The sequence below is a fragment of the Martes martes genome (genome assembly GCF_963455335.1).
Source record: "Martes martes genome assembly, chromosome: 1".
Lineage (NCBI taxonomy): Eukaryota > Metazoa > Chordata > Mammalia > Carnivora > Mustelidae > Martes > Martes martes.
This window is the reverse complement of record NC_137888.1, coordinates 202,142,968-202,165,031: the sequence shown is the minus strand read 5'-3', so window position 1 is coordinate 202,165,031 and position 22,064 is coordinate 202,142,968. Positions and strand designations below refer to the sequence as shown.

The 22,064-nt window shown below is 45.9% G+C and overlaps 1 protein-coding gene across 4 annotated transcripts in view; it reads left to right on the top strand.

Moving 5' to 3' along the window:
• Positions 1–22,064, top strand: part of GATAD2A (GATA zinc finger domain containing 2A) — a 104,822-nt gene that overhangs the window by 18,328 nt on the left and 64,430 nt on the right. The gene's annotated exons all lie outside the window — the stretch shown is intronic.

Genomic DNA, 22,064 nt, shown 5'->3' with positions numbered 1-22,064 from the left:
CTTCATTTTTAAAAGTAATTTCTACCCCCCCAACATGGGGTTTCAGCTCATGACCCAGAGACCAAGAGTCACGTATTCTGCCAACCGAGCCAGCCGGTGCCCCAAATATTGGCATTTTCTTTTTCTTTAGTTTTTTAAAAAAATATTTATTTATTTGAGAGATCAAGAGAACAAGTGGAAGGGAAGGGCAGAGGCAGACTTCCCGCTGAGCCGAGGGCCTGTTGGGGGCTCCATCCCAGGGGATCCCAGGACCCTGGGATCGGAACCTGAGCTGAAGGCAGATGCTTAACCAACTGAGCCACCCAGGAACCCCAAATGCTGGCATTTTCTGATATTCGTTCTCTTAGGGAAAAATTAGGAATGACCATCAGAGTCTTGGATATGTCAATTCCCCACAAAGACCAAAAATGTAACTGCCTTACCGATGAGTTCAGTTAAGGACTGTCAGTGTGCTAATCTCCAAAACCATGGGCAACTCAAATGCTTGTCTGGAGAACTACCTGCTTGGACTTGTGATGTTTCTGTGCTATTAGGTGGAATGAGCAAGGCTATTTTCCCTAGACTTTTTCTCCCCCTGATAATTGAGTTAATTTATGCTCATTGTAGAAAACTGGGAAGATTATGAAACAGGTGATTAGGTGAGGTCTTTATGAGCAGTCATCCTGGGGTAATAGAGCATCTCTGGGATTTCCTTTTAACAGTTGTTGGGTTGGGAAGTGTGGCAAAACTGGAAGAACAAGTTGGCACTGTCATAGTTAGAGGCTCACAGAACTGTGTTGACTGCTAAGTGTGGTTGGTTGGTAGAATGGATGCTCTTGAGTTATCTGTACTGTTTTAGAAGGTTAGTTAGTCTGGCTTCAGGTTGCTATTCTTTTGGGTAAGATGTTCTAACTCTAGAAGACTGTATCTTACATTGAATTAGAAGGCCACGGGTTAAGGTTGAGATAAAAGATGGGACCTGAAGTGGTGGCAGGGAAGTGGAAGTAGTGAGGCTGGTGTTCTTAGAAACAAAAGTACCAGCTGGGGACAGATCCTGCATACTTGTAGATGCTGGCAAATATGATCCAGGAATTTTTAGTCAAGAGGAATGTCAGACCATGGGCTTATTGACCCTCCCCTCATTTTCTAGGCTGTATTTGTGACCTCTTTTTGTCTGATGAAAATGTAGGTTAGTCTTTTAGAAGACAAAGGAACTTACTCTAATTGAATACCTGCAGGTAGCCTTAGGAAGTGACTGGGAATCCTCCAAAACCCTCTGAGGTGGCAGGTGGGGGGGGCGGGAGAAGGGCCCTTGCAGCTTCTCAGTGCACTGCACCCACTTTCTCTTGATCCTCAGAAGGGTTACCCTGTTTCTAGGTTAAGTTTGCCAGGGGCCTTGCCTTCTTGTTTCTTGGTTCCTTACATGAAAGGACTGAAGGCTTGATATCTGTCTGAGAATGAGAGAGACCAGCATCTGAGATAGAGTAGTATCCTGGAAGGATATGGACAGTACCTGCAAGTTGGAGTAGGAAATTGGAGTAAATTGGAGTAGGAGTTTTGGGGAATGTTTGAGACTGTAGTACTTTGCAGTTGCTTGGCCTCAAAGATAGCTAGCTGCAGCTGGGGATTGAGGGGCGGGTAGGGGTGGTTGGAGAGGGTAGAAGCAGTGTGGGGTTGGTGAGAAAGTCTCCACTTGTTGAAGAATCTTTCAGCCTTCCCTCCTGCAGCTTTGTCCCCAGACGTGGCACCACCTGACCTGCCCTGCTGAACAGATCTTTTGATTTGAATCTTCAGACTTAATTCAGCCTAAATGAGGTGATGCCTTTGAGCACACTAAAACAGTGGCCAACCAGTTCCTTATCCAGGGCTGCCTGCTGTTTGCTGAGTGAGAAGTGAGCCCCTGTGCCTATTCCCAGGCAGCAGGTCCCTGCAGTGGTGTCATGGACCAGCCCTGGCTTTGCCCTAGATTGTTGGGTGTAAGTTCCACTTGCCACTTTCTAGTGATGTGACCTTGCTGACTGAACCTTACCCTCTGTTTCCAGTTTCTAAAAAGGAGGTAATGTCTACCTTGAACAACTGAGTTGGAAGGCGATAATAAATTCAAGTGGCTTAGCACAGGGCCTAGTGTGTGTATATAGTTCAGTGAATGCTGTTACGATTAGAATGGATGAGGCAGGGGCACCTGGGTGGCTCAGTGGGTTAAAGCCTCTGCCTTCGGCTCAGGTCATGATCTCAGGGTTCTGGGCTCGAGCCCGGCATCGGGCTCTCTGCTCAGTGGGGAGCCTGCTTCCCTTCCTCTCTCTCTGCCTGCCTCTGCCTACTTGTAATCTCTGTCTGTCAAATAAATAAATAAAATCTTTAAAAAAAAAAAAAAAGAATGGATGAGGCAGGGCACAAAGGCACTGCTTTGCTTCAGGTGTGGAACATCTCCACACTTGGAGGACAAACTGTCACTGTATGCTGTGTGCCCCTTGGAGCCATAGCCTGTCTTCATGTTCTAGATGGAAGAAACTGGAGTCCCCTACAGAGGGTGACACTTTCTAGGGCCACCTTGCTGATTATTCTACAACTGGGAGTGGGCTCCAGCCTTTATGAGTTCAGATTTTTTTTTTTTTTAAAGAGTTCAGATTTTGTATGTTTTTTCCACTAGCCCGGGTGCCTCTCTAGTGATACAGGATAGCGGGGTTGGTGGGGCCCCACTAGAGGAAAGGAGATAACCCTTTTCCTGGGTTTGCTAAATCTCATGTTCTGATAGTGCCTCCATGTGTGAGATGGGAAGGTATTTGCCAGGGGTTCTTGCGTTTAACAACCAGGAGGAGCCCCTAGCACTTTTGGCTTTATCCCTAAGTAGTCTCTGACCCAGGATGGGAAGTGGGTTGCCTCCTGATGGTGCATGTAGTGGCAAATGGGAGAGGTTGGGACTGAATCCTAGGCTCCTTCCAGACTTACAGCTCCCAAGCTGGCCTAGAAATTGGACAGATCAGGCTTTGCCCCTGAGTGGTTTACTGTTTTTCACCCTTGGGTGGGTTGCCTGGCTACCTGGCCTCAGCTTTCCTGTCTGTAGACAGGGAGTATATCTTTGATCTAGGATGACTGTGAGGACAAAAATGGAAATATTCCCAAGTAAGAGGTATCCCGGCTCCTGACTCCTCTGTTCACCTCTAAGACAAAATTCTCCCTCCAGATGACAACTGCCTGGTGATCCCCGTAAGGTTGCATATCTCAATTATCACACAGTGAAACATTCAGATTGAGGCTTTGGGTTTTCTCTATAACAAAATTCCACCATAGCCTCACAATTTGGAGGTCTTTAGAGCTCATTGTAAGGAGATCTCACCTAAAAAGGTCATCAAATTATTTGGAAGGGAAGTGGAAAAAAAAGGAGCCCTTGGCTTTAAACCTGCATGTAATCCCAGCATAACATTTCCTCTAATCCCAGTTGTTCTGTGCAATTAGCCTTTGATTTAATGGCTGTTGAACTATACTCCACACATTCTTAGCTTAGAGGCAGCTGCTTGACATGACTTTGGAGGTGAGCAGGTTTCAGGCCAGTATTCTCTTCACTTGGTGGATTTTTGTGGTGGTGATAAGAGATTTTTAGTTTTATTGTCTGTTTTGGGCAGATTTACTCAGCAGGTTCTGAAAACTTTGCCACTACAACCTTATTCACATCTGCAGAGGAAGCACATTTTTTTTCCCAGTTGCTCAATGGTTTGGGGAAAGTAGGAGTGTAGCAAACTGAATTCTTGGTTTGAAGGCATTGGTTGAATTGGTCAAGTCACTCCACACCTGTAATATTCTCAGGACTTGTGTATCATTGACAGAACATTGCCAGTTCAAATGATTAGATTTTATTTTTTCATAAAACATTTTTAAAAAGATTTTATTTGACAGAGCACACAAATAGAGTGGTAGACGGAGGGGGGGGGGCGGCAGATGCAGGCTCCCTGCTGAGCAGAGAGACCATGTGATAAGGGGCTTCGGGCTCTATCCCAGGACTCTGGGATCGTGACCTGAGCAGAAGCAGATGCTTAACTGGCTGAGCCACCTAGGTGTCCCTGAACTTCATTTTTTGTTGTCTCATGTGTTAATCCTCTGCATGTAAAAGGCTTTGCACCTGTCCCTTCAGTGGCAGTGGTTTTTTCAGAGAATTCTGAATCCCCACCTTCCCTGGGATTCTCTTACATGCACTGGAACCTGGGAGATTTCCAGGTTTGATTAGACCTTCTTAGCAGTTTGTATGTGGGTTATCTGTCTCTTCCTTCTGCTTCCCAAACTTTGAAATTTCTCTTGTTGAGGCTTTTGTCTCTGGTGAAAGCCAGGGAGGAGGTGGAACCTCCGGTGTCAGTAGTAGGAGTTGCCTGGTCTGCTTTTGAAGTTTTCTTGGACAAAGATATTAATATACCCAGTTTGGATGGAAATGAAATTGAATCCTTGTAGTCAGTTTATCAGACAGAGCATTAGAAATGTAACTATGTTTGATCCTTGGGCCCCAGACAAGTTTAGGATTAACCTGGGACTACCTTGCTCCTGTGTGCCGTTTTACTGAACATAACACAGACTTCAAGATGAGTGGGGCAGTCCTTGGTGTTACAGACTGAGGCCTGAGAGGAAGAGTGGCCCGCCCCTGGTTTAATTTGTAGAAGGAAGGAGAACATAGCTCTCTGTTCTCTCCTGGAGCTTCCTTGGTCTGATCTCTGTCATCCTTATTTACTTGTTTCTTGTGCTTGCTTCGGCAGCACATATACTTGTTTCTTTTAAAGATTTTACCTTTTTTTTTTTAAGATTTTATTTATTTATTTGACAGATCACAAGTAGGCAGAGAGAGAGGAAGGGAAGCAGGCTCCCCGCTGAGCAGAGAGCCTGATGTGGGGCTTGATCCCAGGACCCCAGGACCATGACCTGAGCCGAAGGCAGAAACCCTTAACCCACTGAGCCACCCAGTGCCCCTAAAGATTTTACTTTTAAGTAATCTCTGTATCCAGTGTGGGACTTGAACTTAACAGCCCTGAGATCAAGAGTTGCATGCTCTACCAACTGAGCCAGCCAGGCACCCTGTATCCTTATTTCTTTATGGTTGGGTCAGCTAGTTATTTATCTATCTATCTGTCTATCTAATTTTTAAATTTCTCACTTTAATTCAATTTAATTAACATACAGTATATTACTTGTTTCGGAGGTAGAATTTAGAGATTCATTAGTTACGTGTAACATACAGTGCTCATTCCATCACGTGCCCTCCTTAATGTCATCACCTAGTTACCTCATCCTGCCACCCCCCACCCCTCCAGCAACCCTCAGTTTGTTTCCTATAGTTAAGAGTCTTTTATGGTTTGTCTCCCCTCTGTTTCTTATTTTATTTTTCCTTCCCTTCCTTTATGTTCATCAGTTTTGTTTCTTAGATTTCACATATGAGTGAAATCATATGATATTTGTCTTTCTCTGAGTGACTTATTTCACTTAGCGTAATACCCTCTAGTTCCATCCACTGGTTTGGTCAGTTCTGTTTTGTTCTGGGTTCCTCCTTCCTAATTAGGAGGTCCATTGGCAGATTTCCTTCCTCATGGCCTCATCTTTTTTTGTTTGTTTATTTTAATTCAGTTAACAGTATGGTGTTATATTAGTTTCAGGTGTATAATATAGTAATTAAAGAATTCCACACATCACATGATGCCATCAGGATAAGTGAAGGAGCCTCATCTTTTTTGAGTCCTGACATCATCATGGTGTCCGTAGTATAAGGATAGGACTGGACATAGGGAGGAAGAACTCAGGGCTGGTTTTGGAATCTCAGGGCTGCCTTAAAAAAAACAAAAACAAAACTAGCAGTGTTTCCTCTTTTGGAATTGAGTGGGTGATGGCTTTCAATTTTAAGAGCATAAAACTCCTTTTCCCTTAAAAAAAAAAAAGTAATGGCACTTACTTGCAGTCCTTCAGGTGACATGTCGGTGACCATTTCAGGATCAAAACAAGCAACCATGGAAATAAGGTGGAATGGGCTAAATGTCAGTTGCTGAACTAGGCTTCAGTGGTTGGCTATGCTAGTCTGGGGTGGGGTGGGGGCACTTAACACCCACCTAAGGGTGCTGGATGGTTCTAGAACAGCACAATCTGGTGCTGGAGTGGTCTTTAAACTTTATCACAGAACCATTTAGAGAGATTAAACATGTTTTGTTTGGAAAAGAGAAGGTTGGGGGTGGGGGCCATGAGGGATTCTAGGAGGCCCATTGGTGAGTCACTATTTGACAGAGGCCTTTTCTGCTCCTAGTGCCAGTAGGCACCCACTCACCCCCTCAGGGAGTATGGAATAGGGTTCTTCTTTCTAGAGAGACGATCAAGTGACCCTGCCACAATAGGCAGTGAAAGTGGTCAGAGAAGGGGCTTAGCATTGGGTGAGCATTTCAGATGTGTCCCCATCTTTTGTGCAGGTTAAGATAGTGGGAGAGCTTGTCCACTCTTGCCATGGTTTGTGGCTTAAGGGAAAAAGGAGACTTAAATTGCTTAGAAAAATTAAGGTAACTTTAATCTGTTTGACCAGACTTCTGAGTCTATGAACCACTTCTGGCTTTTTTTTTTTTTTTTTTTTTAAGTTAACCACTGACATTTAAGAGCTAAGCTGCTCTGATGGAGTAGCTGCTCTGATGGAAATGCTGTGTAGACTCCTCACCACCACACGGTGGAATTAACAGAGGAGATGTGTTGCTGGCTCTGAGCTTCTTTAGCAGGCTGGTTGGGATGGGTGACAATGTTGCAGAGATGTTGCAGCCAGGTGGTCCTAGCCCCAGGTTGTGAGTCACCCTTATTATACTCCAGTACTCTGTACAAATGTAATTTTTATTATATGCCATCTTGTTATGAACAGGATGGACTTCTGATCTGTCTCCTTCCACTCTCCAGCACACTCCTCTGAGAGGGGACTCTCTTCTTGGTCCCAAGAGGTCCATAGCTCTCGTGGAAAAGGTTGGTAATGTGGGACTAGACCATTTACAAGGAGTGTTTCCTTGCACTGGAGCATTCTGGATGGATGGAGTTGGCAGATAACCTTCCCAGACCTCAGCGTTTATGGAAAGTCATAGTGGGAAATAAGGTTTAAAAAAAAAATGCAGGTCGTTCCAGTTATTGTTGATGACTTTAAATGGAAGATTGTTTATACTTCATCTGAAAAGCATGGAGAGCCCTCAGAGATTTGTGAGGAGAGTATGCACTTGAATTGAGCAGGGAAGCCAGTCAGGAAAAAGAGACATTGATAAAAGGCAGGCATGAGCTAATATGGCGTTGAATTTGCCTGATGGGGAATAAAAAGCAGAGAACAGGTGCCAGAGACACTGTGCAAGGAGATTGGGTGGGGATTAGCATGATATCAGGGGCTGAGAACAACTCATTTGTCCTTCAAAAACTGGGGTCCCAGGGCACCTGGGTGGCTCAGTCGGTTAGGCATCTGCATTTGGCTTGGGTCATGATCCTGGGATCCAGTCCCACATCAGGCTCCCTGCTCAATGGGGAGTCTGCTTCTCCCTCTGCCCCTCCCTCTCTACCCCCCACTTGTTCTTTCTCTCTCTCTCTCTCACAAAAATAAATACATGAAATCTTTAAAAAAATTGGGGTCCCTTCCCTGTTCAGCCTATGTTATACCCTTGTGTTCTGCTGATGGTCTTTTCCTGTCCTCAAGAGTCTTACGGCCACATAAGGGAGATAGGATAGGGTGCCCGGAGAGAGGGAAGAGTGGGTATAAGCATGTCTAAGAGGTAGCAGCAGGGTGAGGACTGGAAGGTGACACAGGCTCCAAGATTGTGAGTCTTTGCTTTCAGGGGTGCTGAATTTGAGCAAAGGTGAGGTGAACTGGGTCCTGGAGAAAGTGGTTCAAGGTAGTGTCTACTGCCTGGGAAAAAGTGGGTGTTGGTGAGACAGTCTGGCCTTTGGTGCTAGATGACTCCTCTTTGTTTTACCTGTCTGGGAGGGAGGATTCAGTGAATTGAGGTATGAAGGCCCTCTGTGACTTCTTGAACCCTTTTGAATGCAAGAGGTATGTCTGTGAATTTGCCAGATTGTGGCCACCTCTGTTGTGGGGGGAAAGGTGCAGAACTTGATCTGTTCTTATGTTTCTTCCTCCTAAACTAATTGTGCTTTGTGTTAGAAGAAAGCACAAAAAGCAGGTAAAAGGGACTATCACATACTAGTACATGTAGGAAAAGTTCTGCTCTGTTCCCAGAAGTGAAGTAATGACAAATGGATGGAACCTAGACGAACACAGCCCGACATAGCCTGAGGAATTGTAGCAATTAGAGGAATCACGAAGAGGCTCGATATGATTCCAGTGTCCCAAGAGCTGGTTGGTAACCTGCATTTTCCAGATTCTGAGGATTTTCCAACTTGAGGTTTTGGACAGTTTTCCAGAGAGACCCAGAGCAATTAAGGCACTTTTCTGAAACATTGACATGAATTATTTCAACAGCTGCTCCTTCCTGTTTTGAGAAAGTTTCCTTGTTTCATGCATTGCTGAAATGTTTTCAAATCATGGCTCTTTGGGCGGAGTCCAGGGGAGAAGACAGGTGGGCATCCCACAGAGTGACAACACTAGCATTGAGAGGAGGGGAGGGCATGTAGTTGCAGGAAGGAAAGGGGCCTTGGGGATTTGGCATTTGGAAGGAAATGACTTGGGTTCCAGAGTAGCACCTGGTTGGTGATGTACAATATATGCTGTCAGAGTCCTGATTTTGAGGGGAGGATGGGAGTGAGGAATCAGGCCAGTTAAGTGAGGGTAGCAGCATGTTGTGCCTTATACAGATCTGGGAGGGCTGGCATTTGTCCTGGCCCCTGACCACCCCAGGAAGCCCTCTTTGTAGGGCCTGGGCTGTCCCTGAGCCCTGTGTCCTCTGCTGTCCTCTCTGCTGTGTCAGTGGCCAGGAGCTCAGTCTTCCTACTGGTTTGTGTCTGCTCTGTTCACTGCCTCACACTTGTGAGCCTTGTGCGAAATCTGCATATATGCTCCTTGCTGAGGGATCCTGCTTTGCTCCTTTGATGCACTAGAGAGTGGTTGGCGGATGTGTACATCTTATTAGGAGTGAAGATGAAAATTCGTTCTGGTTTGTGATCTAGGCTGGCAGTTGATTATGTCCTTTAAGCCCTTTGGCTTGTACCTTGGCAGGTAAGAGCTCAGACATATGAGCTTCAACACCCTTTAGGGGTTTTGTGCCTTTTAAAGAAAGGGAGTCATTGAATTTGCTACATGGTCCACAGGATACAGCTTGTGCAGTTGAGGCTCACTCCTCCATGAAGTTTCTAGCAATTCAGCAAAGGGTTAAGTTAATGTGCTCTTAGAAGAGGAATTGCGGGTGTGCTGATCTTTGCTCTAGGAAAATTTCCCAGAACCTTGGGAAGGATCCAGCCTCAGGATGGTTTCGAAGTCAGACTGTCCCTGATGGTACAGTAGTTCAGATTTGAGCCTGGGCCTGGGAGATAGCTGGCTTGGGTTTGGATCCCCATTTGACTTCTGTCAGTCTCCGTTTTCTCACCTGTCAAATCTGGGTATCAGTGCCACCCTGTGTGAAGTATGGGTAGTGCCCACATCAATGATAGTACCTCATGTGAAGGAGGAGTAATAATGGCAATACCCTCTGTGAAGTTTGGTAACCCAGGAAGTTCCCCCATGTGAAGTACCCCCTGGCCGTATCCCTTGTGAAGTGGGTAGCATTGGCAGTACCTTGTTCTGTGGTCATGAGGATTAAATGAAATCAAACATGTAAAGTGCCGGCACCCTGCCTGCTATCAAATAAAGAATTCAATAATTCTTAGCCACTGTTAGCTTTTCTTTTCCTTGTTTAGTAACAAAATCTCTTGTCAACATGTTAAAGATGATTCTTTCAGTGTCCCAGAAGTTGTCATCAGTGGGCTTTCCTGTAGAAGTTTGAAACTGTGTGCCTAATGGTCGCTTTCTCAGTGAAGAGTCAGGCCCTCACCTTCTTGCCCTACTGATGCTTGAGCACTCAGGAGGAGGCTTGGGCACTCAGGAAGAGGCTTGGACCATGGGAACAGTAGAGCCCTTGCCTTGGCAGTGGTGTCACTGTGGACTTCGGGACAGATCTGCAGGGCCTGAGTCTTAGGCTGCATCTTGATGCTGAATGGTTAGATAGGACCTAGGTCTGTGTGAGGCAGCTGGAGGCAGAGCAGTTCAGTGGGGTGGGCCTTGGAGGAGGCGGGAGGGTCTCCTGTGAGGCTGGCTCAGTATAGGTTTAGGTGAGTGAACGCTACCACCCTCGAGCCTCTGCCCCTCTACACCTGTGCTGGCCTTGCAACCTCCCTTAGAGAGAGGGCAGATGGCCTGGGACCCTGGGCGACTTCCCACTGAAATTACTTGGGGTTGGATTTGGCAAGACTGGGGTTCAGAGACACTAGAGTGAGGAAGTTTGGACCTGACCCATGTAGGACAGTGTTTCTCTGGGATGTGTGCTCTGTGTTTTCACAAGTTTTGAAGGCTTAGAGCTGTGCCTTTGCCTGGAGGACAAAGTGTGTTAGCCCTATGTATGCCTGTGTGGTGACCTCAATATGTTGGTCTTGTGTGTGCACATGTGCTGATTGTGCCTCCAGCTTACTCTGGGGTTAGTCTCAGGTACAGATGAAGTCCCATTAAGGACACGGTCTGAGCCTGTGTGGCCCTTGCAGATTTCTTTATGCTTTTTATTTTTTATTTCTGTATTCTTTCTTCTATTAAGGCAGAGGTTCGTTTGATGTTTGCATTGCGTCTTATAACACCTCAGAGTTTTAGTACTAAAACCTCTTACCAGCAAGGAGAATTTTGACTAGAGGCAGAAGCAGCAAGCAAATTATTAGACTCTGGTCTTTCCATTGCCCCCCAGAAGGCAGCCCTTAACTCTTCGTAAAGCTTCTGTGGGGGCAGTTTGGCCTTGTCTGCTTTGCTTCTCTTGGAGCAGGGTTCTCCAGGCATCTGATCTTAAGTGCAGTTTTCTTCCTGCTTCTTAGATGCTAGTTCTTGGGCTGTGTTAGTCAGGTAGCAGTTGTACCAACATGCTAGTCAGCAGAACTAGCAAGCAGGGCCCTGTGTCCACCCGGTCCCTCCTCTTCCCCCTCCTCTTGACCCTTCTGTGAGGGTAAGTGTCCATGCGGGCACTGGTGAGCTCTGATGGCTGAGAGAAGCCAGGTGTGGTTCACCCTCACCTACACCTTGGCTTCAGTTTACCCTGTAGGGTACCCGGGGATGGTGAAGACAGTTGATTGTTCTTTTTTTTTTTTTAAGATTTTATTTATTTATTTGAGAAAGCAAGATCACAAGCAGAGAGAGGCAGGCAGAGAGAGAGAGAGGAAGGGAAGCAGGCTCCCTGCTAAGCAGAGAGCCCCATGTGGGGCTCAATCCCAGGACCCTGAGACCATGACCTGAGCTGAAGGCAGAGGCTTAACCCACTGAGCCACCCAGATGCCCCTGACAGTTGATGGTTCTGTGAATACCCTCCCCCGGGAGCCCCTCTATTCCTGACATTCTCTGATCATAACTTTTATTGTTGGATACATTGTCAGGAAGGTGTGGCATCTGTTTACATCATTTCTCAGTTTGTTCTTAATTGGTGTATGTAGTGTAAGCCACTATTTACTGATAGATGTTGCCATCATTATAGTTTTTTCCTTCTCCATTTGCAGCATTTTAGTCCTGCAATTTTTGTGATTGCTGTGATACATCATCAGTTTACAGCACTGATGAAGCATCTGGGGCCAGGAACCAGTTCGTTGTCCTGCACTTTGCTGCAAGGCCTCAGGACTCCTGGGCTGGCCATGTGGCATAGTGTGGCATAGTGTGGTTGGTGGACAGTTCAGCTACTTCTGAGAAGTAACTTCTGAGAAGTTACCAGTTGGGGGTGCCTGCCTGGCTCAGTCAGTAGAGTGTGTGTGACTTTTGATCTTGGGATTGTGAGTTTGAGCTCCACGTTGAGTGCAGAGATTACTTAAAAATCTTTAAAAAAAACAAAAAAAGTTACCTGATGGTATTAACTATTTGACCTGGGCCTTGATGGTCAAAGAAATGAATTCTGCCACTTAGGGAAGTTTGGTTGGTCAGATGGTTATAGGTGGTTTTGTATTTGAAGACCTGCTGTCAGACTGGATTTCTAAAAACCAAGTCCCACCTTCCTGCCTGAAACTCAGCTTGGGGGTATCTGGAAGGTTTGTGGTTGGACAGCACTGACCCTGCTGCCTACCTGGGTACTCACTAGCCCCTTTGGATTTGGATTTAGTCAGACCTTTAGTGTTTGGGGAAACTACCAGCTTAAATAGACCTGTGTCCCTGCTTCTTGGTCTCCCATTGCCAGCTTGGAAGATAGTACCCTTCTCGGGGATCAAGGTGGCAGAGGTCACCTGAGGCTCCATGTTCATCCAGCTATAGTAGGATGGCTGGTGGGTAATTTCATTGGCAGTGAGAAGACAGAGAAAAGAGGTGAGGTGCAGTTTAGAGGTGAAAACTGGAGATTCTCTCCCATTTATATTTCTTTGGTGAGATTTCTGCCATCCCACCAACTGCTGACTGACCCAAATAGTACTGTCTTGTCTTGGACATTTCAAAGATAAGTTATGTGAACTACTGTGGGTAGACTTTGTTTAGATTTCAGGACTGTGAAGTTCTTTTCTTCTAGGCCCAGGTCTTCATTTGTGTGTATACAATAGGGCCGTCTTTAGAATGCTGCTCCCTCTGGGTGCTCTTGAATAACAAAAGCTTCTCCTTCCAAAGAAAAATATGCTCAAAAGTAAGATACGGTTCTTTAAGACTTGGGCAGTACTTGTAGAAGATTACCAGATGGTGGCAGTCTATCTGCTCCCCCTCTCTTTCTAAATTTGAGTATAGTTGACGCATAATATTACATTAGTTTCAGGTGTACCAGTATAGCTGTTATTCTCCAGGACCATGGCTTGTGGGGAAGTAAGCTCAGCCCATGGCCTTTATGCTGCTCCTCAGAGAGACTTGGTGTAATTTACTGGTCTTTGTCCTGCTCATGAATATGTAGATCAGGGTTGGTGCCTGTGTTGTCACCAGATGAAAGTGAGTGGGTTGCTGATTTAGGGCCTGTCTTCACAGCTTGGAGAAGGTGCTCAACTGGTAGCTTTGCTCCTGCTTGCACGGTACATGCAGGCTCCAGGTCACCCAGACCTGGTTGTGGGGGCACGTGGTGCCTCTGGTTAGGGCCCACGATGCCTCAGTGGTAGTGGATGATAACCGTCCACTGGTGAAAGAAGGAGTCTCACCTTTCCAGGAGGTTGCCTTTATGATAAGTAAGGTGTTGCTTCTTTGAAAGCAAACTCAAGAAAACTTGCCGTAAGAATAGAATGGCTGGAGGTTTTATTTCTTGACATGAAAATAAACATGACCTGGCAGCCAACTATAAAGCTAATAGAGGTGATTGAGATCCTGCAAGATGTGGAGGCAGCCTGGATGATATGTTTTTGGGAATGAGGCTCACTGCCATTAGATTTTCTGTTGGCTGCCCTGGAGTTGGAGTTGGATGTCTTCTGCAGGTGGGACTTTTTGTGATCCTCACTCCCAGATTTTCCTGTTTTGACTGGTCCTGGAGACTCAGGACCACTCTTTAGGCATCTCAGGAGTATTCTTTGTATGTTTTACTATCACAGGCCACACAGGGACGTAGGAGTTTTGCAAAGGAGACTGACTGCCTACTTGCCTTTCCCTAGTCCGAGAACCCCAGACAATCATTTTTGCTCCTCTTTTAATCTATACTGGAGCAGTTGACCAGGAGATAGGGGTGCTCTGGGCATTCCTGTCTGAAATAATGGGCAATGAAATGTCTTCCCTCTATGCGAGTTGGGTGCTTCATATTGGGGTCACTTGATGTTACTCTGTTTCTAGGCAGCATCATCCATGGACTCAGCTAGTGTGGTGAATCCCCTGGGCCTGGCTCTGCCTCACAAGATAGGTGGGCTTGGTTTCTTAAAATTTGAGCAGGTGGGTTACAGTGTTTTCCTTTTCACTGATGCTGATTGGCAGGTACACTGTTTGGGCTAGTTGTGTGGGTCTCCCTTGTGTAGAGTTGGTTGTGTCAGGAGCTCAGGCTTGCACCCCTGGTGGGCATGTGTTAAGTTTCCACATCTAACCCAGATGCTCCAGGGAATAGGTTTGGATTGGGCTGTGGTATCTCTGGCTTCCATTTTAGGAAATGTTTATGTCTAAGACAAGCTAGTCATTTTTACCATTCACCCACCAGGCATTGCTTGATTCCCTTGGTTCTTGGATGTGAGATAGAGCTGGAAGAGGTATATCCCAGGGAGATGGGGTGCTTTGGGAGGTCAGAGCTGGGGTGAGATAAGCATACTTAAAGTGATGAGGCTTACTTAAAGTGATGATACTGAGGCGTAATGTTTACTGCTGCTCTCATTTTACTGTTCTAAGTTTTTCCAGTGCCATTTTGTGTAGTTTATTTGGAGAGTAGAGGATGTCAGAGACATGGCTTGTCTGGGAAGCAGAGTTCTAGAGTCATACATTTGGCTGTAGAAATACAAGGCCTATGGGCTTTGTTCTGTACACAGTTTGGCCTCAAAGGGTTAAAATGATGTATGTGGTTCTACCTTAAGAGATGTCGTGCTGAGGAAAATAAGCCAGACACAAAAGGACAAATATTGTATGATTCCACTTACGAGGTCCCTAGAGTAGTCAAATTCACAGAGCTAGAAAAGTGGAATGGCGGGTGCTAGGGGCTGGGGTGGGGGTAAAGGGGAGTTAGTGTTTAATTGGGGACAGAGATTCAGTTTTGCAAGGTGACAAAGTTCCAGAAACGGATGGTGCTGGTGGTGATGGTTGCACAACAGTGTGAATGGACTTAACATCATTGAGCTGTAGACTTACTAGCTAAATGGTCAATTTGATGTTACTTATATCTTAGTACAATGGGGAAAAAATGGAATTTTTCTGAAGTCAGAAATGTCTTGCATCCTTATGAACATGCATTTTATCCTCCCAAGAGTTAGTTTAGGGAGAAAAGAGCAAAGGCACTCACATTTTGATCGCTTAGCTTGTGCCAGATACTATGAGGTTTAAAAAAAAAAAAAGGATGTATATATGTGTGATTCTAGAAGGCTCATTGTAACATCATTTTGGGAATGTTGGAGCACAGGGATTCCGTGGGTGTTTTTTTGGTCCCTACAGGGGTGGGGCTTGGATGCACTTTTTCCAGCTGTATGGGGTGACATGGGACTCTTAAGAGTCTTCAGGGGACTTAGGAGAGCAGTGTCCAGAAACAGATTGAGGTCTTTGCTGCTCCAGTGCTTGGCTTGGAGATTGAGGGTATTCCTTGTTTCCTGTGGCTGTTTGTCAGCGAATTTCCTTAATAGTAGCATATATTGGTGCATGTACACAGAATGGTAGACACCAGTTCTTAGTTTCTCATTATTATTATTATTTAAAGATTTTATTTATTTATTTAACAGACAGAGATCTCAAGTAGGCGGAGAGGCAGGTAGAGAGAGAGGAGGAAGCAGGCTCCCTGCTGAGCAGAGAGCCTGATGCCTGGCTCCATCTCAGGATCCTGAGATCATGACCTGAGCTGAAGGCAGAGGCTTTAACCCACTGAGCCACCCAAGCGCCCCTTAGTTTCTCATTGTTAACGGAGATGTCATCTCCTCTTTTGTTCTTGTGTCATTTTCTTTGAGATGTCCTTTACTAATGTAACATACCAAGCATCCTCAGTGCTAAACACTAACACTTCAGACACTTCCCAAAGTTTCAGACATGTCTAGATAGATGTGGACATTTGATTAATGAGCATTTTAATTTAAATATAGGGGTTTGTCTGAAGTTTTGAACTTCTGTGTGGACTTGCTAGGGCAACTGCTGGGGGGCAAGGTGGAAACTCTAGATAGGAGTTGAAATATTTCGAGGAACAACATTAATGAGACTACTTAGCATGAAGCTTGTTGGTTCTGAGAGCCTGCCTGGTGCCGGGGCTTGTAACTTGGTCCTTCGAATGGTCTTAAGACTTGAGGGTCTGCCCAAGGGCTCAGGTGGGCTCCTGCAACTAGTTATGATTCATCAGGAGGGAGCACTAGAACATTCAGGTTTGGTGGTATGAAAGGGAGGGATTCCTGGAATGCCCAGGAAAAAGTGATATGGTGGAGCCAAGCCTTGGACAGGGAAGGGATCTGTTGGAAAGATTGTACTGAGTGTTTTAGGATAGAACAGGAAAGGAGGAGGGGAGTACAGGGTGTGGGTGCCAGGGGTAGGTCATGCTTCTCAGCAGTGACAGAGAAGGCCTTTCCAGATGCAAGGCTGTAGAGGTCTCTGGAACCTCCCAGTGATTCATGAAGCTCTCTGCCTTTCTCCAAACACAGTATAAGGGAGGGTGGAGAGAGCTTCCCCCAGGAGTTGTGGTGGCACTGTGGCCTTGACTATCTCAGTGTTACTTCTTCCTGGCAAGTTGACTTGCTGTTCTAATTAAGGGTAGGGTTTATATTTATATTGCTATGTTTTTGCCTCAGGTCCATGGTGGAAACATAGTGGTTGGGTATTTATAACTCACGGAGGATGCCATTTCCTACCCTTGCTTCATTAGGCATTGGATAAAGAGATGAACAAGAGCTTTTTCTCCACAGTGTTTGGGGAAGAGAGCCTAATGGGATGCTGGATGTCAAATGTCAAGATCAGCTGTGCTAAGTGTTGAGGCTGTAGTCCTCAGTAATAGAAGGGGGAATGGGGAGGGACTGCTTAGGGAGAGGATGCTTAAGTAACAGGTGCTTGAGTCTAAAGGATGAGTGGGAGGAGGGAAGGGCTTTCCCAGTTATAGGAACACTGTGTGCAAAAGCCCAGTGGTGGAGGCAAGATGTGGCAGTATGAAGAATTGAGACAAGATTAGTGTGAGCCAGGAATGTTGTGTGTGTGTATATACATAAATACATACATGTCAGATGACTTCATAGGGTCACATGGGCCTAAAGCAGGCAGGCCCTCAAAGGTCAGAGTAAGATGTTAACAAGCATTGGGGGGTTTTGAGGGGCTTTAGGAATGGCTGCACTGGCATGGTGTGGAGAGTGGATGATATATTCCTCAGTGAGGGCATGGTGATCATGGCTAAGGGAAGATAGGCAGGGACAGATCAGGGGCCTGGAGGGCACATACTGGCTGTTACCCAGTGGATACCTCCTAGGTATGAGAGTAGAGACAGGCCAGTTCTGGTTGCCAAGGACGGGCTTGTGTAGCTGGCCTCACTGTTGGCTCCTTGGCTCTCATGGGGCTGGTTCTTTGCCTCTCTAGTATGCCAAGTCATGCTCTCCCCTACTCCATGGGGACAGAGGGTTAATGAGGCTCCATGCTTTGGAGAGAGCAGGTACTGCTTTGTGCCCTGGGGCCAACTCAGAGCTGGAGCATCTCCTTGGTGTGCCTGTACCCTGACTTTTTGTTGTGGTGTGTCTGGGTCACCTCTGTCCCTTTGATACTCACTCAGCACAGCCTGTCAGGGCTGCAGTTTCCTCCTGCTTTCAAGGATCAGGTAGTCCCATGTTTTCAGCTTCTGGGGCTGTACCGTCTCTGTTGCTTTAACTCAGTTCTGTCTTATAGGTGGAAGCAGCTGTGGACATTGCGTATTTGAGTGGGTGTGGTTTTGTTTCAGGAATACCCTTCACCAGGACCTCTCAGGCAAGTTTGCCGACCCTGGAGAAATCGAATTGTTGGCCCAAGTTAATCATTCCCTAGCCAGCCAGAGGATAGGGCAATGTGACCTCCGGGCTTCCTTGTGATGTTTTACGGTTGCCCTGCCTCAGTTCTTGCCTTTCTGATAAGGCTGACCGGGGAATCCCCTCCTTGACAACGTGGTGGTGCAGTTGCTAAGACCTTTGCCAGAGATGGTCTAGGTAACCCTTTTCTTCAGGGGCACTCAGTTTTCATGGAGGAAGTAGACTGTGGACTTACAGATGGAAGAAGGTGAAGGGTATTGTTGGGTTTCATCTTAGAGGTTTTTGGCCTCATGTTATTTTCCAGAACTAGATTAGAACCAGGGTGATAAATATTTGGTTACAGACACAGTTGAAGAATTTTTAGATAGCACAAATGTTTGGTGAGTGCATATGGTGGTAGAGGAGACCAGAGGTGTGCAGTTTCTTTAGGGCTGGGCCTCAGATGAGGTCCTTTGGGGGTGCCTTGGAGAACCCAGGCTGTTTAGGTGACTGTGGCCCCAGAGATCCATCTCTGCGCTGGCCATGGATGCTGCAGCTGGAGTGTGTCTGCAGAACTGGAGTTCCCCAGACAGCAGTTGGTTTTTGGCCAGTGTTCCTCCCCTCAAGTTTAAAGGGAGCCAACCTCACTTGCCTAAGCTAGAGAGGATGAAATGGCAACAAAGGACTTCTGTTCCCCAAAGTGCAGTGACTTGATTTCATGTAAATTACTGTGGCTACCTTCTTACTGAGGGTGATTGCCCCCCTAAACTGGGAAATCATTGTGTTTGGGTGGGTTTCAGAGTTGGGGTGGTGCGTGTGTGCATGGGTGTGCATTAGACCCCGGTGTGGGGCTCAAAGCCAAAACATAACGATTTATCAAGGGAGTGGAAGAGTCTCTTAATGAGTTGGTATTTGTGTACTTAAGGGTTACTTGATACTGTTTTAGATATATGGGTTGGAAATAAAAACAGTAAAAGCTCTCTAAACCCAGCCAATGCGGGTGGATGGCAAAACAGTCCAGATGATGTATCAGTAAAAAGCAACTACAGTTTATTTTAGAGAAATGCTCCTAGTTCTGATGGTGCTAAGTGATCTCTGCCTGGTTTCTGCTCCTTTGTGAATTTCACACTATTTGTATGGAGGGACTAATGCTCTGGGATCCTCATACAGGTTCCTTTTCCTTCAATGTTAAATCATCCCTGCCTGTTCATTCCATAAATATTTATCAAGCACCCAGTGTGTGTCTGACCCTGTTCTAGGTGCTTGAAATAAAATCACGCATCAGGCAGGCGAAACACCCCTTTTCTTGTGGCATTTGTGTTCTTATTGGGTGAGAAAGTCCATAGATAGTAGCTGCATAATATGGAATATGCAGAGAGGCTGGGCCTGTGAGAGAGAAAGAGCAGGTGGGCCTCTGCAAAGGAGACATTTTGAGCAGTGACTTGACGGGGAGAGAAGGGGGCTTGGACATGGAAGGGTCTGCCATCTGGGGGGTGAGAGTGATCAAGGCTGAGGGAGCAGGTGTAATACAAACACTGTAACAGCTACTGGTAGAATAGACCATACAGACATTTCTGAGAAATTGTGTGAAGCTAAATATGAACTGGACATTTGCTGACATTTAGGGATTATTATATGGTAATTATGTTTTCAAAGGTCATTTTCAATTTGGGATGCTGGTTGAAGAAGTGATTGTTAAAATGATAAAGTAAAAAAAAAATGATGAAGTATTTGGGATTTTGTTTAAAACATAAAAAGACCCCAAGGTGGGAGGGTCCTTGGTTTGTTGGAGGCATGGCTGGGGCAGGATGAGCAGGTGGGCCCCAGGCAGGCCTCTGGGGCCAGGAGATGATAGGGCTTCACAGAGCAAACACCAAACATGGTGTGGCCAGTGGAGGTTTGAGAAGCTGTTGGGCTTCAAATGTGTTTGATGGCAGAACCAATAGGATTTCCTGATGGACTGGGTAGTGGGGTAGTGTTATCAGGAGGGCAACTCCTGCTTTTAATCTGAGCAGCTGAAAGACTGGGTTTGTTATGAGCTGAGATGGGGAAAGCTATGGTTGAGTGTGAAAGTGGGAGTTTACCTTAAAATTTCTTGCACATTGCATTCTATCCTATGATGCAGGTTGTGTATTGTGATTAACACATTAAGATGGCCTTCTTCCTTGCAGGGTTAACTGTCTAGGAGATTGTCGTCCAATGTGTCTTGTGGTCTTACAGAGTAGAATACTGGATCTTTGTTGAGTATCGGTTGTCCACAGGCACATGGGTGTATTCTGTTCATCCATCTTTCCTCTGGCTTTTTCACACTGTCTTGGTTACTGGAGCTTTTTTTTTTTTTTTTTTTTTTTTTAAAGAGGGGGAGGGAGGGACAGAGGGAGAGCAGATCTTAAGCAGTCTCTATGCCCAGTGAGGAGCCCAGTGAGGAGCCCAGTGTGGGGCTTGATCTCACAACCATGAGATCATGACCTGAGCCAAAATCAAGGTGCCCCTTGGTTACTGTAGCTTAATGGTGGGTCTTAAAATCAGGTAGGGTAAGTCCTCCAAATTTGTTCCTCTTTTTCAGTTGTTTTCACTATTCTAGGTCCTTTGGATTTCCATGTAAATTTTAGAGTCAGATTGGTTTTTTTTTCTATAGAAAAAATTCTGGGAATTTTTTTATTGGGTCTGCATTTAATCGGTGGATCAGTTTGGAAGAGAATTGACACCTCCTGACCCATGGACAAGGGATGTCTTCATTTAGGTTTTCTTTCATTTCTCTCTGTGATGTATTACTATAGTTCCTCTTTATAGGTCTAGAACATTTTTTTTGGGGGGGGGGTGGGCAGTGAAGCAAAGTTTATTGAGTGATATCAAAGTGATAGCACAAAGCTCCTGAGGAGGGAGGGGACCTGAGAAGGTTACCCTTGAACATCTTTTTAAAAATTTAATTTGGGGCGCCTGGGTGGCTCGATGGGTTGAGCCTCTGCCTTTGGCTCAGGTCATGATTTCGGTCCTGGGATCGAGCCCTGCATTGGGCTCTCTGCTCAGCTAGGAGCCTGCTTGTGATCTCTGTCAAATAAATCAATAAAATCTTAAAAAAAAAACCCACAAAATAAAAATTAAATTTATCTTGGGGCACCTGGGTGGCTCAGTCGGTTAAGCGTCCGACTCTTGATTTTGACTCGGGTCATGATCTCAGGGTCCTGGGATGGAACACCACGTTGGGCTCCAAGCTCAGTGGGGAGTCTGCTTGAGGATTCTCTCTCTCCTTCCCTCTGCCCTTCCCCGTGTGTGCTCACACTCAAGCTCTCTGTCGAAAATAAATAAGGATAAATTTAATTTTTTTTAAAGATTTAAGTATTTCATATTTATGCTGTTGTAAATGGATTTTTAAAAATCTGTGGAAATACTGCTGACTTGTATTGACCTTGTTCCTAAGAGGTAGGTGTTCGGAAAGCCTCTGCTGCTGGGCTTTCCATCTCCATTGCAGAGTGAGGCCATGGCTCAGGTGATATGAAAGAACCAGGGTTAACGGTGTCCACTGTTTACTGGCCTGAAAGGGGCTAAAATAGAGTGGCAGAAAGTGCCCCACTCCCCAAAAACTAGCCCAGATGGTGGCTACGGCTGGTCATGGGCCTCACTGAGGAGGATGCCATGTGCTCCTTGGTGCCCAAAGGTCTTTCCATAGAGTTCACTGATGTTTGCTTTTTTTTGCAAGTTCTCCTGTGGGAGTGTTTCTCGCTATCCATGAACTGTGAATTGCTGTGAACCCAGTTTAAAAATAAAGGTTTCATATCAGAGCCAAGCTCTTGGTAGTCATATGGGCACAAAGAATGACAGCAGAGGTGATACTGACAATATTCGCCAAGCTACAACTGACAGCACTGCCTAGGAGTCTAGTTTGGCTGGTTCTCTAGGATTAGCCTCTGTGGGTGGAGCCCTGCATATCTGATGTCACAAAGGAGGGGGAAGTCCTAGGGCCACACTGTCTCTGTGACCTTGGGAGAGTTCTGAACATTCTTGATCCTTAATTTTCCTGTCTGTAAAACAGGCAGCTCGTTCCTCTCTGGGCAGTTTTGTAATCGCTGTGGAAATGATCCTCAGAGTAAAACTTCGAGTTGCCCTATGGAGGTAAATAAAGTCTGCCAGGCTCCGGGCACATGACCCTCAGCTTCTTGAGGGCAAACCCTACAACTGCCTGGAATGGTGGGTGGTTTCTCTGCCATCTTTGCGAGGGAGCATGGACTGGGGAGCAAAAAGGTCATGTCTGTAGAGGGAGATCTGGGTGACTCTGGGCAAATTCCTGAATATTAGACCCATCATATCCCTTGTCTTTAAAATGGGGATGATTGTGTAACCCCAAGATTGTCCTTGGGATTCAAAGAGGTAGGTAGTTTTAGCATAGTAACTGGAACTCGCTACTGAGCACCTGTTAAATTCTAGATATTACT